This window comes from Vicugna pacos, chromosome 6 (genome assembly GCF_048564905.1).
Source record: "Vicugna pacos chromosome 6, VicPac4, whole genome shotgun sequence".
Lineage (NCBI taxonomy): Eukaryota > Metazoa > Chordata > Mammalia > Artiodactyla > Camelidae > Vicugna > Vicugna pacos.
In genome coordinates, this window is record NC_132992.1 from 84,415,793 (window position 1) to 84,431,569 (window position 15,777).

General features: G+C 38.5%; 1 long non-coding RNA gene across 1 annotated transcript; it reads right to left on the minus strand.

The window, feature by feature from the left end:
• Positions 1–1,755: 1,755 nt before the first annotated feature.
• LOC140696997 (uncharacterized) lies at positions 1,756–14,508 on the minus strand. The gene is made up of 2 exons (XR_012073804.1): positions 14,344–14,508; positions 1,756–6,699 (listed from the first exon to the last, which is right to left on the minus strand). It is a non-coding gene; the product is annotated as an uncharacterized lncRNA (long non-coding RNA).
• Between the last annotated feature and the right edge of the window lie 1,269 nt (positions 14,509–15,777).

A 15,777-nucleotide genomic window follows, 5' to 3' on the forward strand; every position in this document is an offset into this window, starting at 1 on the left:
AAAATGCTTTGTGAGCTGGGAATTGTGGAAAAAAAAAGAGGAGGAGAAAATTCAATATAAAAAATTTGACCATAAGGATATCTTTAGCATTACTTATGATGAAAAAGGTAACTTCATTTTTTTTAATAAAAAGGTATTGAGTACTAAACATTCATACATTGTAAGATAGGATAGAATATAGATCAACTGGAAGTTGAATGCTAAACATTGGTTAACTACTAAAAAGATTAAATAGAATCCTGTTTCTATAAATGAGAAATCCAGTAAATACATAGTGACAAATTTATTCAGAAGTTGTCATCCTTTTTAGTAGCCTGTCTACAATGACAAGAATTTATCTTCAGCAACTGTCTGGATATGTGACATTTTTCATATTTAATTTTAAATTCTGCTGTTAATTTGAGGATATTTTACTTAAGAAAAAAAAATCCCTAAAAAGATTGTCTGGAAATATTGTGATTTCTGAAGAGGAATTTAATTTATATGTAAAGTTCATGAGACTTTTTCTAAGATATTCATACTTCAAATTCTCTGAGGATATGATGGATCACAGGATAATTTTGTGTTTAAAGGGATTTTTCACAATTTAATATCATATAGATCTTCTGCTAAAAAAATGAATGAATTTTTCAAAATATTTTTCATCAATTAGGCTAACAATATCTAGGAAACACTCTAAAGAATAAAAATAATACAATCATAAGTGGTTAGAGTGGGACTGAACCCCAGATGTCTTGAGATCCAAGCCTCTAATTTTACTGATGAGGAAAATGAGGCTGAAAGAGGATTAGGACTTGCCCAGGGTTCTCAGAGCCAGCAAGAGAGGAGATAAAGCTTGAAGATGGGGCTCTGGACCCCAAATTCAATGCTCTTTCTATCAGAGTAAACTGCTTCACAAAGAGGTTTAAAGCTTGGTGCAGTCACTGTGGAAAACAGTGTGGAGATTCCTCAGAAGACTAGGAATAGACTTACCATATGACCCAGGAATCCCACTCCTGGGCATATATCCAGAAGGAACCCTACTTCAGGACGACACCTGCACCCCAGTGTTCATAGCAGCATTATTTACAATAGCCAAGACATGGAAACAACCTAAATGTCCATCAACAGATGACTGGATAAAGAAGATGTGGTATATTTATACAATGGAATATTACTCAGTGATAAAACCTGACAACATAATGCCATTTGCAGCAACATGGATGCGCCTGGAGAATGTCATTCTAAGTGAAGTAAGCCAGAAAGAGAAAGAAAAATACCATATGAGATCGCTCATATGAGGAATCTAAAAAAGAAAAAACCAAACAAAGCATAAATACAAAACAGAAATAGACTCACAGACATAGAATACAAACTTGTGGTTGCCAAAGGGGCAGGGGGTGGGAAGAGATAGACTGGGATTTCAAAATTGTAGAATAGATAAACAAGATTATACTGTATAGCACAGGGAAATAAATACAAGATCTTATGGTAGCTCACAGAGAAAAAATATGACAATGAATATATATATGTTCATGTATAACTGAAAAATTGTGCTGAACACTGGAATTTGACACACCATTGTAAAATGACTATAAATCAATAAAAAATGTTTAAAAAAAGAGATTTAAAGCTTTTCCTTGTCAGATAATGAATACAATAATTCTAAGGAAGCCATTTGATTAAGAACATAATACATTCAAGAGTGTTACGTATATTCTGTTTGCAATTTTTAAAAAGTTATAGTTTTTTTTTACTGCTTGTTAACATGATGTGTAGAGGGAATGTCAAATCTTTATTTTAAAAGTTAAAAAAAAGTTTATCATCTTACCATATAGTTTAGCAACAGATTTACATTTTAACAGAATATGGATACAATATGAAAATTTTGCCATCTACCAAGTGTTTAATGTTGGGATTCTACTCACACTAGGTCATTTAGAAGCTAAAAACCTCACAAATATCCCTCAATAAGACAATAAAAAAATTGAAAAAAAATCGTAGGATTACAAGCAGGGAACAGTACTTTGGTATCCTTTACTCTCTATTCTGTCTTTATAATGGAGACTGACAACTGATCAAACACATGCCTAAAAGAGTCATGAGATAATCTGAATGACATGATCGGGGCTACTTTAGGTCAAGTTGGAATGTCCGTTTCTTCTTTATACTCTTTTCACTCTTCCATCTTCCCTCAGTGTCTCTGTTACTTAAATCATGACAGTAACACCCTCCTCTCACACCCAGTTACCTAAAAAATAGAGTGATTATGTGTACACTACGTCTTACATACAAAACCAATCAAGGCGGCATGGAAATTGGGCAAGTTAACTCTTAAATGTTAGCAGATTGCTCTAGGGAGAACTAGATGTGCATTCAGAATACATTGAGGACCCTCTCGTATTATAGATTGCCAGCACCCATCCTCAGAACTTTTTATGTATGCAGTTAGTCAAAATGTATACATACTGAAACTCCAGTTTTATAGTCATTGCAAAAAGCCTTTAATCCTCGAGTTCTCTGACACTGAAGTGGCTTCCTATACTGTTTTCTGTTGCATTTTCCATCTGAGCCAGAAGGTGGCGATGTTCCTCAGTAGCGCCCTCACTCCTCTGCCAGTTCCTGACGCAGGAAGTCCAACATTCTATTTTGGAATTAGGGAGGCAGCTTTTTGAAAATTCATAATGGCATTCACTTCTTGAGTTTTGAAACATTAAATAATAGAACAAGCACTAAACGAGTGTTGGCTCGTTTGATAAACTAAATGTGAGAATGCTGGGCAGAAAGCTACATTTTTAAAAGACATTTGAAATTGAGAGTATCTTTACCGCTTCTAAATGAACAGAGATTTTATGGTCCAACGCACCGCTGGGCCACCAATATCAGCTAACATTCTAGTAGTCAACATGCCTCTGGTTTCTGCATGCTTAACCTCTTAGGTCCCTTACCAGGAGGAACTTTTTGTCCTCTGATTAGAGGTGGCAAACTGCCAATCTGAGGTCAAATCCAGTTCACTGACCTATGAAGTTTGCCTGTACAATTTAAAAATTGGGCAATTTTACATAAAAAAAAACTTGGTTTCTGACTTCCTTGAGGGATTGGGAAATCTGGCCACACTGCACACATTCCCACGGGACAACGACAGGTTCGTGATACACAGTAAAAACTAGCTTTGGAGAGGGCTTGCCAGCTCCGCTCCCCCACTAGATGTACCACGCCTGTCAGGTTTCACCCTTCCTGCTTCCTTATTGCTACCTGGCTCCTGTAGGCCCTTAAGTTTCTGACTGTTCTTGGGAGAGTCAGAAGTGCCTTGCTGCTGAGACAGATAACTAGATTTTAAATGAGCCAGCAGAACAATTTTTTAAAGTTTTTATTTTGTTTTAGTACAACTGCAAGACAATTAAATTCCAAAACTTCAGCAGGCTTAAAAAGAAGGAAAGTTTCCCTAGGTTATGTGATTTATATCACTTTTGAAGTTCCTTAATTCTTTCATTAATTTATCCATCTATCTATCTATTTATTTTGTTTTTCTTTTGCTAAGGACATTAGAAAATTTAGCTGAAACTGAGAATTAAATCAAACTAAAACTTTTTTTTCACCAAGGCTATCTTTTCTTTCTAAAGTTATTAATAATTTCTTTTTCTTTTTAGTTAAACTGTGAACCAAGCAGGCATGTTGCCTGACGGCAGAGTTTACTGAAAGCTGTTATTTCCATTGTGTGGCTGTAAGTATCACCTCAATAATTTTTTTTTAATCAACCAAAGTCCATAATTTACATTAGGGTTCACTCTTGATGTTGTACATTCTATGGGTTTTGACAAATGAATAATGACATGTAGTCACCACTATAGTATCATACAGAATAATTTCATTGCCTTAGAAATCCCTTGTGCTCCATCCATTCATTCCTCCCTCCCTCCATCCCTGTCCCCAAACCCCTGGAAACCATGGTCTTTTTATTATTTCTGTAGCTTTGCCTTTTCCAGAATGTCATTTGGTTAGAATCGTACAGTTTGTAGCCTTTTCAGACTGGCTTCTTTCATTTAGTAATATGTCTTTTAAGTTTCTTCCATGTCTTCCATGGCTTGATAGATCTTTATTTTTTACTGCACATGTATTTTTAATTTACATACATATACTGTTCATTGTTTCTAAGAATGTTTAGAGCTTTGGTTTTTTAAACTTACATAGTTATCAAAGGAATAAAGCCAACCACAAAATAAGAATTAATTCAAAAAGATATATACACTCTGCTATTAACAACAACATTATTTATAATTGCCAAGATACGGGGGCATCCTAAGTGCACATCAATAGTTGAATAGATAATGAAGATGTAGCATATATATATACACAAGTCATCCATAAAAAAAGGATATTTTTCCATTTGTGGCCCTTCATTCACTTTTTCTTTCCACTTCAAAAACCAGAATTTTATAACTGACAGAGACATTTCCATTACATCAAAAACAACAAAATACCTAGACATAAACTTAACCAAGGAGGTTATCTATACTCTGAAAACTGAAATGACACAAAGAAATGGAAAGATTTCTTGTGCTCTTGGATGGGAAGAATCAACACTATCAAATTGGCCACACTACCCAAAGCAATCCACAGATCCAACTCAACCCCCATCAAAATACTCATGACATTCCTCTCAGAACTAGAGCAAACAATTCTCAAATTTATAAGGAACCACAAAAGACCACGAACAGCCAAAGCAATCTTTTGTAGGTCTCTCTCTCTCTTTTTTTTTTTTTAACTCTTTCTTCTTTTTGTTCTGTTTTCTTATGGTTTGAAGACTAGAGAAGGTCATTTAACATTTGTTGTAAAGCTGGTTTGGTGGTGCTGAAATCTTTTAGCTTTTGTTTATCTGTGAAGCTTTTGATTTCTCCATCAAGTCTGAATGAGAGCCTTGCTGGATAGAGTATTTTGGTTGTAAGTTTCCCCCTTTCATTACTTTAAATATATTGTGCCACTCCCTTCTGGCCTGTGGAGCTGATAACCTTATGGGAGTTCCCTTGAATGTTATTTGTTGCTTTTCTCTTGTTAATTTTACTATTTTTTCTTTATTCTTAATTTGATGACTACCTTGGTGTGTCCCTCTTTGGGTTGATTCTGTGTGGAACTCTCTGTGCTTCCTGGACTTGGGTGACTGTTTCCTTTCCCAAGTTGGGGAAGTTGTCAGTGGTTATCTCTCCAAAAATTTTCTCAGGTCCTTTCTCTCACTCTTCTCTTTCTGGGACCCCTATAATGTGAATATTAGAGTGCTTCATGTTGTCCCAGAGTTCTCAAACTAGTCTCATTTCTTTTCATTCTTTTTTCTTTTTTCTGTTCTAAAGTAGTGATTTCCACTAATCTGTCTTCTAGCTCACTGATCCGTTCCTCTGCCTCATTTAGTCTATTGTTGGTTCCTTCTAGTGTATTGTTCATTTCAGTGATTTTATTCTTCAACTCTGTTTGGGTATTCTTTATGTTTTCCAACTCTGCTAAAAACTTCACTCTGTGCATCTATACTCCTCTTGAGTTCTCTGAACACCTTGGCCATCATTACTTTAAACTCTTTCTCAGATAAATTGCCTATCTCCTCATCACTTGTTTCTTCTTCTGGGATTTTATCTTGTGCCTTGACCTGGGACATATTCCTTTGCCGCCTCATAACGTCTATCTTTCTATGTGTTTGTGGATTCCTTCCACAGGCTTTGGGACTATTGTTTTCTTTGGGACCACTGTTATCTGCCCTGGTGGATGAGGCTGGACTAGAGGCTTATGCAGGTTTCCTGGCAGGAGGATCCAGTGCTTGCCCACTGCTGGGTGAAGCTTGGTCCTGGACCTCTGGTGGGTAGAGCTGTGTCTAGAGGCCTCTGTGGCTTAGGAAGTCTGCTGATGGGTGGGGCTGTGTCTCATCCTGTATATTGTTTGGCCTGAGGCTTCTCTACAGGATGTTGGGTGGGGCTAGGTCTTAGTGCTAATGATCCAATCAAGATGTCAGCCTCCAGGAAAGTTCATGTAGATTAACACTCCTGGAATGTCCACCACCTGCTTTTATGTCCCCTGAGTGAGCTGCAGCCGTCCCCCACGTCCCCAGGAGATCCTCCAAATCCAGCAGGCAGATTTTGCCCAGGTTCTTATGAAATCACTGCCTCTGCCCTTGGACCTGGTGCACGTGAGTTTCTGTGTACGCTTCCCAAGTGAATGGAGTTTCTGTTTCCCCCAGTCCCATGGGGTTCCTGGCACCAAGTCCCCCTGGCCTTCAAAACCAGATGTCCTGGGGTCTCCTTCTCTTCCAAATGCCAGGACCCAAGCTGGGGAGCCTGACATGGGGCTTAGAGCTGTCACTCCTGTGGGAGGGCCTCTGCGACTTAACAAATCTTCAGCTTGTGGGTTGCCCACCCCGGGCGCCCAATTTTATCGTGAGCACGCCCCTCCTACCATCCTGCTGTGGTTCCCTCTTTATGTTTCCAGTTGCAGAAGATCTTTTTTGCTAGGTTCCAGCCTTTTTTTCATTTCATTCCAGTCTTTAGCATTCAGTTGTGGTTTCATTGTAGTCACGAGAAGAGGCGAGCTCGTGCGAGGAGAGGTGAGCTTGTGGTCTTACCACTCCACCATCTTGACCAGAAAATCCATCATCTCAATAATTTTTTATTTTTACTTCAAGCACATTCGGATTTCCAACTAACACTTGGATAAATGGTACATGTAGCACGTCAGCAGTTGCTGTGGAAACAAGAACAACTATTAACATTCACCTGGTAAGATAATGAAAAAATAACTATGTTTTTAAAAAGTCAACATTATACTCAGTGGCAAAACTCTAGAGCAGAGGCCATGAACTGGTAGGCCCACACACCGTCCCACACACTGTATTAAATTTTTTTTGAGTTACTGTAGTTAATTTTTTTTGAGTTACTGTAGTTGCAGACACTGGAAATTGCAACGCTTCAGTGCAGTCTCCACCAGGGGGCGCTTGCAGAACACGTGACTGGGTTAAATGACATGCCTGGCCCTGTAGGTGTTAGAGTTTCTGACCTGTGCTCCAGTTACTATTTTACAATTCCGAAATATTCCAAACAGGCTCATTTTCACCATATTTTTCTAGCTTTATAATGTATTCATAATATATTAAGACATGAAAAAAACCCCCAAGAAGTAGCTGTTGGAAATGATGAGGCTAAAATGTGACATCATTGTATAAGTATAAAATCCAAATAAATTAGCACATGATCAGAACTAATCGAAGATTTAATAAAATGATTTTGAATAGATAAATGTAGCTGTTAATAATGCTCTAGTATTTCAGCATGGAAAACAGGATAATTTCTCCCTCACTTCATCTTTTAAAAAATATGTAGTAAATATCAGTTAGTTCTTAACACGTGTGGTAGTTAAGTTCTATAAAGTCTCCACAAACTCCAAGTTCGTGAATATTGAACCATTGCTTCTAGGGGAAACACACGGATGGGTTCCTGGAGCCTTTGGTCACAACATTTTCGTCAGCTAATCATTACATAACCATTTTGTATGTTTCTGTTTCAAGACATCTTACTTAATACATATTGTTGCCTCAGTAACATTGAACTCATAGTCAATGGCACTGTAACTCATGCCTGTAGGAAGCTTACCTGACACATATCTTCTCTGAAAGGTAATCACAGCCTTGCGCTTAGGAAACCTAGAGAGCACTTCAGCAGTCTGCTTGGGGCCATTTTATTTACTTTTGTGGTGGGGGGAGGTAATTAGGATTTGTTTGTTTGTTTGTTTGTTTATTTTTAATGGTGGTACTGGGGATTGAACCCAGGAACTTATGCATGCTAGGCATGCACTTTACCACTGAGCTGTACCCTCCCCTACTTGGGGCTATTTAAAACAGCAAAGTCACCAACAAAAAGCATAAAAATGTGAAAACCATAGCCCTAAATAGATGGCAGAAAGGATACTTGTAGACAGTTGAGAGCTGCGGCCAGAAGACAGGGCATCTTCTTATTCTGCCTTAGCTGGGAAGGGGCACATCCAACGACTCGAACATTTTCCCCAGTCTGATTGTTTGCATGTCTGTGAATGACCTTGAAGTCATTCAAAGTATTGATTGGGGTCTACAAATAAATTTTAGTAAATAGACTAATTAAAACATAGAGAATCTGCAAATAAGGATGATTGGCTGTATGTAAAATTACAAACTCAAACACATAATTTTACAAAGATACATATATACTTTTTTTAAATAAAGTTTTCTTTTTCTTTAGCTTTCTGGTTGCTTCCTCTGCTCATTTTCCTTTCTCTCCTCTACAACATCCTCCTTGACGTTCAGCACCTCCCCCAGGGTAATTTATGTGGATAATTTGATTGGCATCATTCCATCTTTTCCTCACTTATTTAATCATGTAAAAAAATCCCACATGCATATACACGTATTGTTTTACAAAACTAGAATCATATTAAACACTCATCTCCATCTTGTGCTTTTCTGACTCAACAATATCTCATGAAAATTCATCCAAGTCAACCAATATATCTTAACTCAGTCTTTATAACAGCTGTGTAATAGTCCATGTTTGGGGGGGTGTATCTGTTTTCTGACTGATCAACATTCACTTTGTATTTTATTTTCACTAGGACAAACTGCAGTAAAGGTCACAGGACATACATTCTTTTATTTCTATCAGCCAGGTTATCAGAAAAGGGATTGCTGGCTACTGCCAGATTATTTTCCAGAAAGTCTCTAGCGGCTAACATTTCTACCAGCAGCACTTGAGAGAACTCTTATTACACGTCCCTATAAAGGAACAGATGTTATGTGTCTTTTTTGTTTTTGCCGGGATACTGGTAAAAGTATCATCTAACTCAGTATTATTTTAGTTCGCATTTCCTGGACTATCACGGAGTTTGAGGAGTTTTTTGTGTTTGTTTTCTTTTGGATTTGCTTATCTGAGAAAAACCTAAATTTCCATTGGACTGCCTAATCTTTTTGTTGAAATGAAAGCATTTCTTGTATATTTGAGATATTAAACATTTTGTTCTCTGATGTAAAAATATTTTGCAAATTTGTTATTACACTTCGATTATAGTGTTTTTCCTAAGCATGGTTTTAATTTCAATATAGTCAAAATGTTCACCTTTCTTTTTTAGCTTTTAGACTTCTAGTTTTGTTTATTGCCTGCCCTGCCCCTAGATTATATATGTGGTACCTACAGTTTCTTGAAAGATGTTTATGTTTTTAATCCCTATAGAATTTATTTTTGTATATGGTGCTAAGATGAGAATTCAATTTTATTTTCTTCCAGAGGGCTAGACAGTTGTGTCAGCACCATTCAAAAAATAATCCATGATTTTCTACCAACTTGAAGTAATACTTTTGTCACTATGAATTCAATTATATTTATATTAAGGACAAATACATCCCACTGATCTACTTGTCTCTTCTTATGCTATGTTCATTTGATCACAATGGCGTTGGAGCATGTTCTGCTATCTGGTAGGAAAGATCCCTCCTCGTTACTATTTTTTTAAACTTTTCTTGGCTATTATCAGACATTTATCCTTCAATATAAACTTAAAGATGATCTTTCCAAAGCCAAAAACGGAAACTCAAACAAATCTAAGCTCTAAACCCTTTGCAGATTTCAATTAGAATTGCATTAAAATTCTGTGTTAAAGAGCTGACATTTTTATGTTATGTTTTCCCAGTCAAGAACATACCTGTTTCCATTTGTTCAAATCTTATTTTATGGCTCTCAAACAGATTTTATAGTGTCCTTCATATAGATCCCAGTCTGGTTAAATTTATTTCCAAATACTTGATAGATGTTGTTGCTATTATGAATGGAAAAATTCCCATTTTTTTTCTAGGAAGTTATTGTTAAAAGAGAGAAAGGTTATTGACTTTTGTGCTTATAGGCCACCTTATGAAATTTATTAATTCTAATGCATTTTTTATTAGAATCTTTTAGACTTCCTGGGTAGAAAATGCTAGCAACAGCAAATAGATGGCTTTTATCTCTGCTTTCCCAGTGTTACACTGTCGGAGCCAGCCGACAATCGATCAGGTCCAGAAACCTGTGCTGCAGGACTGAGAAAAGGAAAGACGTAACAAAGAGACAGCAAGACAAGACTAAAAGGTGGGGCTGAGAGGGTCTCACTCTAGCCCGCAAGACGCTAGGTCAAGAGTGGACGACGAGTTTATTTCAGGTGGTTCTTTTATATGATTTTAACCCATTAGCTCATACATTCCTGCACGTAGGCAATAAAGCCTAACCTCGTGACTCGTATACATTCAACTCAGGTGATACATTCAACTCAGGTGATTGTTCTCTAAAAGGATCACTGATTTGTGTGCCAATTGTATCTCTCCCTCCGAAGGTCTTTTGTGACTTAATAGCTCAAAGATGTTTCCTCAGGCATTAGCGCACCTGGTGCATTCTTTAGTAAAAGAGGTGGCGGGACAGAGATTGTTCTAACTCAATTGACCTTTGAGCCGGGCGCCCCGCACTGTGGGAGTTTAGGCCCAACCTTTGTGCTCGGCAGCCTCAATCTCAGAGCCTGGCGCCCTGCACTTTGGGGTTTTACGCCCAAGTTTTGTGCTCGGCAGCCCTCCGTCACGAGCGGCTCCCCGCATTACACCGATTACTGCATTTCTTCATCCTATTCTCGCTATAACTTCCAAGACAATGTTGAGTATGATAGTAATAGCAGGTAGTCCTGCTTTGTTCCTGTTGGTTTGGAACAACCAGCCAATGTTGACTGAATGTTTTGAGAATCAGGCAGTATTCTAGGGTCTGAGAATACTCTGGGGAACAAAACAAGGTCCCCAGACACATGGTGTCCACAATCTAGAAGGGGTTCCACGGAGGGACTTTGAGTACCTTCATTCCTACAAATGTTTGTTCATGTTTCTGATTTTCATCAGTGTGGCTTCAGTGTTTTGCCATTTAAAGATGTCATTTGCTATTGATTTTTTCATAACTCTTCCTAATTTTCAAAAGGAAGAGTTGCCAAATTTTATCAAATACTTTTTAAGGATCAAATTATATGATTCTTTAATTTCTCTCTTGTAACTTGTTGATGCATCTGTAATGAAATGTGTTGATTAGCTTCCTAATACTGAATTGTCCTTGTGTTCCTAGAAAATGTTACTTGATCATATTGTATCTTTCATTTGTTATACTGCTGGATTCTATTTACTAATATTTGATTTGAATTTTTGCATCTACTTTCAAAAGTGAATTTGCTCATTTTTATTACTAAATTTATATACGCTTTATAAAAAGACCAGGGATTTCCCACTTTTTCCCTATGGTGTATAAATGTTCAAATAACATTGGAATTGTGTTATCTATTCCTCGTGTGTTAAATTAATCTCAGCTGTTGGTCCCTCCAATGTTGGTCTTAGTTCAGTGGTACTTGTTTAATCTCTTTCCATTCTCTTTCATGACAACTGATTCATGCAAAGATTCTATTTCTTTCTTAATGTAGAGACCATTCTGTGTAAAGGATTTACTTTGGTAATTCAGAATTCGTTAGGAAACTATGCATTTCCTCCAGTTTTTAAAATTTGGTTTTTTCTTCATTGTATACGGAAATCTTACTTTTAATCTTGCTACTGTTTGTTGTTTGCCTTATTTCTCTTTTTCTTTCTTTATTTTTATTGGCTTTATTGAAGCACAACTAAAAAATAATAAAGTGCACATATAAAAATGTATAATTTGGTAAGTTTTGACAAGTGTGTACACCAGTGAAACATCACGACGATCAAGATAATGAAGATACCCAGGAGCCTTCCGCTTAGCATCAGCACCCATTTGTCTGCCGGGAATGGGAATGTCAGTGTGCTTTGCTTTCCCAAAGGCCTCACCCTCAGAGCTTCTGTCTCTGTGCCTAGTACCTTTGCACTTTAGTGACTATCATTGACCATCTTACTTTTCTTGTTCATGCCGAAACCCCTTGGATCCCCTTAAGTACTTTGTTAGACCGAATCCCCCTAAATTCATATATGGAAATGTGATGTTATTTGGAGGTGGAGCCTCTGGGAGGTGATGAGGTCATGAGGGTAGAGCCTTCATGATGAGGTTAGTGCTCTTATAAAAGAGACCCCATGGAGGTCCCTCTCCCCTTCCACCATGTGAGGGCCCGGCATGAAGATGGCCGTGTCTGAACCAGGAAGCAGGCTCTCACCAGATGCCAATTCTGCCAGTACCTTGATCTTGGACTTCTCAGCCTCCGGAACTGGGAGGAATAAACCTCTGTCATCTATAAGCCACCAGGTGTGTTGTATTCTGTTATAGCCGCCTGAACAGACTAAGACAAGTACCAACTATGTCAACGAAGATTTGGACTTTAGAGTGTTTACTCCACTCACAGACCAAAACCAGGAGGCTGAATCTCTTAAAGCAGAAACAAATCCTCCCTGTCACTTCCAAGATTACCACAATATCCTCTAAAAGCCTCATATCCTCCACAGTGTTCAATCTGTAACTTCAGGACTCCCCGACAAGGGGCTCTTAGTCCCCACATCCAGCCCCAGTAATACCTCCACACTCCGAATAAAGAAACTTACTGCCAAGGACACTGGCCAGTGCAAGACTGGTGACCGAGAAAACAGAGTAGTCAAACCCCGGTTTCCTCTAGTTTCTAACCCAACACTGTTCTGGCCTCTACCCCACACTCCGTTCGCTTCATGCTCGGTGAGTTATATTCTGCTTTTATCGATACACCTCTTCATTCCAACTCGCAATCTCTTTTTGCTTTCACAAGCACAAATCAGGAATATGCAGGGACTGTGATGTCTCAGGGGTTTACTGAGGCCCTGTCTTATTCCTCTAGGATCCTAAGTGAAAACCCATTACCCTTTTCCCTTTGTAAATGCGAAAGGGAAGGACATCCTTAGGCACCCTCACTCAAGCACACAACAAGCCATCGGCCCTTTGGGCACTTTGACCTCCTTTTAGACCCAGTGGCTCAGGCACTTTTTCCTTATTTGTGAACAGTTGCCAAGTTGGTCTAGAGCCTCCGTCGTAGTAAAGGAAATCTTAGAAGTCTCCTCTGCAAATGTTGAGGGGCTGCTTCAGATCCCATACTGAAAAGGTAAACTCAATCTGCCTCCTCTGCCAGAAACAGTCCTGGTGAAAAGGCAGAGGTGGGGCAAGGATGACAGCCAGCTCCCTTAGGTCCCTTTCTTTATTGGCAAACGTTTAAAAAAATTTTTTTAAGTGACATATAGTCCACTTACAATGTTGTGTTAATTTCTGGTGTACAGCACAGTGACTCAGTTATACATGGATTTCCCTTTTCATATTCTTTTCCATTGTAGGCTATTGCAAGCTATTGAATGTAGTTCCCTGTGCTATGCAGAAGGAACTTGCTGTTTATCTACTTTATGTATACTAGTTAGTGTCTCCAAATCCCGAACTCCCGATTTATCCCTCCATTCCCCCCTTAACCGCCTGGTAATCACAAGTTTGTTTTCTATATCTGTGAGTCCCTTTCTGTTTTGTAAATAAGTTCATTTGTCTCATTTGTTTTAGATCTGACATATAAGTGATATCACATGATATTTTTCTTTCTCTTTCTGGCTTACTTTACTCAGAATGACCATCTCCAGGTCCATCCATGTTGCTGCAAATGGTGCTGTTTTATTCTTTTCTGGCAAATGGATTTTATTAAACTCCATAGGTCTCATGGGTATAAACATGTTCTAACCATAGTCTGCATTCTAAAGGGAATGGTTGGAAGCTTTCCTCTGTGAATAGGCTACTGCCATGGCTTGAGCTTTTTGCCCACTTCAGGAATCCCTCTGTTCCTCTCGGGCGATAGAGGAACTCACTTCCTTACCAAGTACTTCCACTCTCACCAAAACTGCACTGTCCTTTCCATCTTTAATCCTCAAAAAATAGGATGGGCCAATGCCACTCTGACACCCAAATTAGTCAGACTCTGAGGAAATCAACCTGACTTGGCCCAAAGTCTTGCCATTAACTCTGATGACCCTTTGATCCTCATCCTTCTTTCAACATTGATTATCCTTTTATAAAATAATTACTAGCAGGCTCATGAAGATTTCTTACTCTTGCTGGACCACAGGAGATTCAAGTCTGATCCAATCTGACATGCTTAAATACTGATGAGCTCTTACTCAACACACTCATATTTTTTACCAAGAGTTTACGTCTACCTTTCGCCCAGATATCCTGCCTCAGCCCTTCCATGATCTTCAGGTTGAAGACTTGGTCTTCTGGAAAAAAACACCACTGAAAGACCAATCTTGAACTCAGGTGAAGGAACCTTATACTGTCTTCCTGACCACTCATACTGCTGCAAAGCTGTAAGGAATACAAATTCCTTTCAATATTTAAAAAATACAAATCTTACTTTGAAGTTGGGCAAATTCTCCCCAAGAGCAGATCTTAAACTGAGGCCCTTTGAGAGCTCCCAGAAGAAGATAACGACATGAAACAAACTGCTTCCTCATGAATTTTGGAACAAGCAGATGGCATCACAATGGGGTCAGGTTCCACCCATGAGGCTGGAACACAATTGCCTAGGATTCCCCTAGCCAACCCCCTCCACGTTGCTCCTTGCTAGCCTTCTCATCCTTCTTTAATTTCTCTCTTGTCCATTAGTTTCAGAACTTCCTGAGCCATGTCTTTTCTATTCCTTTCCATTTCTGTCTCTATTCATCTCTTTTATCTACAAACAGGCAGGGTCCCCAACTGTTTCACGTTTGCTCCCTCAAATCTCTCTGACCTCTACATCATAAGCAAAAACATGTAAGATGCTAACCAAGAAAGTTACTGCACTGCCTCCCCAGTCCTGACCCTGTCACTGAAGGATCTTGACATCAATTTCCTGGAATCCACTAGACTAGTTCCTGCTGGCCTCGATTCTTGGTTTTACTCCTTAATACAGCCTCTAATAATCAATTTTCTGCTCTTTCTTATAACTATCCTCCTAATTACCTTGAATGTCTTTACTCCAGAACCCTTTCTCAGCTTCAGCTCACCATCAGAGCCCGACAGAGGACTCAGCTAGTGTTCCAAGGAGAGTGCAAGAAACTGCTCCCTTCATGGACGATGTCACTGAACCTGGACCAAAACCCCACGGAAATTATTCTAATGCCTGAGATTGTTCTAAGACAGATGCTGTTTGTATTGAACAAGGCCAAACACAGACCTTCCCCCTTTTGCCTGAACCAGTTGACAAGGCCAGATACTGACCTTCCAACTTCCCATTCTGTGTCTCATGATTGATTTGTTAAGATTAAAATTGTTTGTCCCATGAAACTAGCTAGGCACAGAAAAAACATTTCCTGTTCACATAACTGACTGAGACTTCTGCTTGGAAAACAACTATAAATCACCCCTTTTGCAACTTGTTTACTCCTTCCTATAAAAGTCTAAGGCAGAACCACCCAGTGGAGACACTGTGATCTTTGGATCTTGGATGCCTTCCTTATTGCCTGAAAGAAGCCAATCTCCTTACTTGACTGATGTTTGTCTTTGATATAAATCACACTAAAAGTGATCAGAAAATAGAATATTAGTGTAAAACAAATGGACCAAGAAACAGAAATCAATTCATGTTATGTAGGAATTTGATATATGAGAAATAATTTATCACCAAGGAATGGCAAAAAAAATTGCTTAATTGATGGTACTGGGCAAATGAGCTAACTCTATGGAGAAAAATAAAGTTGAATCCTTACCTTACGTGAAATCAAAAAGGTGGGTCTCAGACGAAGTCCTAAATTCAAAAGGTAAATTTATAAATTTAATTGAAGAAAATATAGGAGAATATCTATGTGAA